The following is a 5,254-nucleotide window of genomic DNA, read 5'->3' as shown; positions in this document are numbered from 1 at the left end:
AACCTGACCAGCATTCTATGGGAATCTTAGACGGTAGGTTTCTGTTTTCCTGGGATCCCCCAGAGGTCAATACCCTGGGCGAGGGGATCTAGATTCTGGTTAATCCAATCAGTTTGTAACAGCTTGAAGACCCCCCGCCCTGCTGACAGTCACATAAAATCAGCTTGCTTTTCTGCCGTTTTGCTCCTCTCTGGTCCCTGAGAGACAGCCTCAGCAGTTTAGTCCCCAACAAACCTTTCTACCTAAAGAGTGGTCCAATTTGGTGATGTCATTGCACTCTCATTTATTTCTGGTGTCAAAAACTGGGAGGAAAACACTAGGCCTCCATGGGCTCTACCCCTCCTAATACACCAAACTGCCTTTTGACCCCCCTGGGTAGAGATCATTGCCGGTGCTGGTTCCTGCCACCTACCATGTCAACTCTAATTTTAGAGACTGCCTCTCCTCCACAGGCTCTACCCACTTCTCTCCTTGCCTGCTCAGGTAAGTGTCCTCTTAGAGATGCCTGCCCTGTCTCTCTCTTTGTCCCTCACTGACTCAATGAAGCCTGCTCAACAAAAGTCATATTGGTGTGTCAGGCAGCCTCCCTATCCCCTCCTGGGTTCCCATCTCATTGAAAGGGATGCCTCTCCACTGTGATTTGGGGCATCACCCTGACAAGCCTTTTGCCCTTTGGTGACATCCTGGTGTTAGACTCTGCCCCACACCATGCCCCTTCTCTTTCCATGGTTTCACTCCTGTCTAAACTCCACCCCCACAGTTACCTTGCAATAAGGTAGGCTCCTCCCCACAGTTACCTGGCAACAGCCAGGTAGGCCTGACCCACTATAAAAGGGGCTGCTTGTCCCCTCCTCTCTCTCTTGCCTCTTGTTCTCTTGCTCCCCCTCTCTCCTCCTTCCCNCCCCCCCCCCCTCTGTGGGACCATAAAATGCAGCCTGTTTTCTGGTGGAACTAGGTCTAAACCCTGGAGACCCAGCAGATAACTGCAAGGATTGGAAGGTGTTTGCCTGCCACACTCCTAGACACCAGGCTCCTCACATGAGGCCTCAGCTTGCCATAATTCTGTGGCAACGCCCCAAGCCCCTCCACAGGTAGAGGACTCCACCACAGATCACATAGCCTCAAGACAGATCTCCATTTTAATGAGGTACCTAAATGCCTGAAGGACTTAGCCAATTAAGCTCCCCTTCCCAGACACTCCTCCCCGCAAAAAGGTATTTAACCTCAGGCCCACCCTGAGAAAGTGGGGTACGGTTTCACTCATCGCAACTCTCTGCCATGACAATAAATGCCTTAAAATCATGGACTGCCTCTTCTCATCGGGATCTGCCATAGGGAACAATGGAGCAGGCCTTCCTCTAAAGAGCGCATCTAATCTCCCACAGGAGGCCTCTTAGCCATGGTCTCCACCAAGTCAAACAGCCTGCCCGTAAGTCTAGGACATTCTCATCCCCGTCCTCCTGCCCTTTCCCCTTCTGCCCTGGGCCAGTGCCAGCCCCGTGAGCCCCCGCTCCACTCTCAGCTCTTCTGCAACATCCAGTGGTGTCTGCGGTGTCCAAGAGCTAGAACCTGCTGACCTGGCCTCCATGCGGCCGGGAAGCCACAAGCCTGCTCCCGGCAGTTCCCTGGGGACCTCAGACTGTGCCTCCCCACCCCCAGAGTGGGGTCTTGTGGCTTCTCACAGCCCAATGCCTGCCTGGCGGCAGCTCGGAAGGTACACAATCAAACTTCCCGTGTCCTGCCTCGCCCAGCAGCCTGAGCCCTGGGCCAGATGCCGGACACCATTTTAATCTACACTTCTCTCCAAGTGGTCATGGCCGGCCTCTACTTCTCTACTCTCTCCCTCTCTCTGCCTTTCTCCGCCACTACGACTCTCTTAACTCCCCTCCCCATGTCCTGAATAAACTCTATTCTATACTATACCATCAGGGGGAAGGGATGCCTGGGCACGGCCCCACAAAAGCATCTCCTTCTCTCATACCTCATCATACCTCTGTAGAACATAATCTTATACCTCTTTATCTTTTTATAAACACATCAACTCCTATGCTAATTCTTTTGCTTCTCCACCCCTACTTCAAATGAACCATGGGCTTTTCCAATTCAAAATTAGACTTAACAGACTCCTCTCACCTTCCTTCTTCAATGTTTTTTCCCTCCTCAAACTCAAATAACAACTCAAAAAACCTTACTGCCTGGTTTTTCACTGCGTTACGGCTTGGCCTCGGTATAATCTAGACATTTAGTCTTAATGGGACCTTTGATTTCCTAATCTTCACAGACTGTGACAACTTCTGCCACAGCACAAGCGAAGGGACTGAACATCTCTTCTCTCTAAGCTCTGCTTGCTCTCTTCTTCTAAAGGCCCCCTATGGCTACGTTTTCTTTGCTATCTTGCCCTCCTCTCAAATCTCTGGGTTCAGTCTTGCAGAGATCCAAATGTCTTCTGGGAATGGGTAATACTGAGGAAATTGTCACGTGTTGTTTTACTCCACCAATAAGCTGGCTCTGGAGATGGGATTTGGCCTGGCTACTCTGGACCCAAGCATGCTTGCCTTTTAAAGCACTGGTTCTCGATCTTCCCAGTGCTGTGACCCTTTAATACAGTTCCTCAGGCTGTGGTGACTCCCATTCATAAAATTATTTTTGTTGCTACTTCATAATTGTAATTTTGTTACTGTTATGAATCCCAGTGCAAATATTTTGGGGGGATAGAGGTTTGTCAAAGGGGTTACAGGAACCACTGGTCTAAAGGTTTCATCTAAAACCTCTGTTTTGGATCAGGCTGGCCACCTGACTCTGTGACAGGGAGAGAGAGGACAAAACCTAAGAGTCCTGGAAAAGACACCGACCGCTTCAGAGCAGCTAAGAGGTGAACGAGTCCCACTGGAAGTCATCGATGGCTAGACGCACTGGCAGGTGCTTAGCTCTCTCTATACTATTCCCTTTTCCTAGTTTTGTTTACTCTCTTTGAAACTCTTTTTGAAATGTAAATATTGTTTTCTCAAGATTTGTTAAGACCATTAGCATGCTGGGTTTTTGTTTGTTTGTTTGTTTTTGTTTTTGTTTTAAACCTATACAATCCCAAGCCAAGTTAATTTAAGCCTTGTAACAAAGATGTGTCACTTCGGTGGTTTCATCACTGCACCCTAGCTTACAGTCCCCAAGTTGGTACTGTGCCTCTCTCCCCTTGCCAGAAGAACCCCCAACCCCATTCTCAGGCCGAGGATCCACCCATCCACCCGCTTGCTCAGCTCTGTGTTGGTGTGGGGAAGAGAAGGCTGGGGGAAGACTGCATTGAAACACACAGTGAACGCCTCTGACTTATCTTGCTTGGGGAGAGCAATCCATGCTGCTGGCACGGGATTGAAGTAGGGGGGCTCTAGGTAGCCTGTGTGTAATTCCTAGCTCTGAGGAGAAACCTCCCGGGCTCTTTCCTTCACTCCCGTTTCATTCAGTTTGGACCTTTTTTTTTTTTTAGTGTTTCAAATGGCTTTAATAAGTACCCAAGGTGGAGGACCCCTGGATTGAAGTGAACTGGAAAGGAACATTGTGGCAAGTGGGTGGAATTAATTATGTTTGCTAAGTTAAGGTACTGTCTAGAAAAGCAAGTGGCTGCTTTGCAGGGATGCACATTGTTAGCTGATTGGATTCAAATTTCTATGGCACAAAGGTGCTTGTACTTTCTGCTTTGTGCTCTCTGTGGCTACTTCTGTGGGATTCAGGGAACACTGTCTGAGCTAGACTTGGATCCCGGTACAGCCTGTGTGAAAGGGGCTATCCTGTGGAAGAGGCCCCCACTTTAAAGAAAGGGGTTCTGTTGTGGGAATGTCAGAATGTTAAAGGCTGAAAGGCTAGCTACACTTAGCACAGGCTGATTCAGAGCACTAATTATTTCTATTCTGGGACACCTCTTGCATTTCTGTATGATTTGACTCAGGCCATCTCTCCCATGCTAAGCAGAAATGAACATGAAACTTGGTGACAGACTATATGAGGATCATTGCAGTCCCCAAAGAAGATACACGGACGGCCAAAGGTGCATGAAAAAAATGCTCAGTGTCCCTAATCAGAGAAATATAGAGATCAGAACCATAATAAGATACTATAACGAAATGCTCAAGACTGGATACTTTATAAGTTGTAGAGGTTTGTTTATTACAGTTCTAGAGGTTGGTAAGGTCAAGGTCCGGGGACCTGCATCTTGCACATGACTTCTTGCTGCTTCACTCCATAGGGAAGTTGGAAGGAGAAGAAAGTGCAGGGCCAGGGTACTGAACTCATCCCTTCATCAGAAACACCCTTGTGATGCTAATCTACTCTCACTATAGTGGCATTAATCTTCATGGGAGATGGGGAAAGACCTGGGGAGCTCTCAGGAGGGAATCAGTTGGAGGGAGAAGCAGAAGTGCCTGTTACAATGTCTCCTCAGCAGTTCATAGGAAACCTGTGCTTACCTCTGGGAATCTCTGCCTCTAGGTGGGGGAACAGGTCATCTATTTAGCCTGGAGGTGGGGGTGGGGACTCCCATCCCTGAGGCTATGAGAGCCAAACTTCTGTTGTGGTATTGTGAAGGAAGTACCTGAATCAGTGGGAATACATGACCTTCAGTTTCCCCGCCGACCTTGAGACTTTATGATTTTGTAATTCAAAGTGTTGTAAGGAACTTAACAAGGAAATTAGTTCCATCCTGTTCGAATGATCGTGTCTTGCCTTTCAGCTTCCTAGAGGGAAAGGACTTTAAAAATGCTGCGCCCTTGGAATAGATGATGCGATTCCGGGCACTCTCATTCCGGGTCAGTTCTCTTAAGCATCACTGTAATTATGATGGAGCAGATGCTCCATCATGCTGGCTGATAAGTTTGCTGAATTTATCTCTCTCGAGCAGGCGTCGTGGGATGACTGAACACAGAATGTCATTTTGATGCATATTCTTTTTTTGTTTGCTGAACACTTTTTGAGTTTTCTATTACGGAAGTTACATTTTCCCTGTTGACTCTGGGTTATTGAAAGTGCTGTGCCTTTTTTTTTTTTTTTTTTTTTTAATATTTTGAAGAGATTTGCGTTTCATCCTTACATCTCCGAAGCAGCTTTGCGAACTCGGCAGCAGGAAGGGAAGGAGAGGTTCTGGGCAGTTCTGCCTCCAAAGGTACCACCGATCTCTATCTGATTGCAGGATGCCCACCTAGGTACTGGGCACACTATGTGTACTAGGATAATAGAGAGGGGACAAGATTGTGCAGCGCTGTGACAG

This window comes from Mus pahari, chromosome 12 (genome assembly GCF_900095145.1).
Source record: "Mus pahari chromosome 12, PAHARI_EIJ_v1.1, whole genome shotgun sequence".
NCBI classification, from domain to species: domain Eukaryota; kingdom Metazoa; phylum Chordata; class Mammalia; order Rodentia; family Muridae; genus Mus; species Mus pahari.
This window is presented reverse-complemented; position numbering follows the sequence as displayed.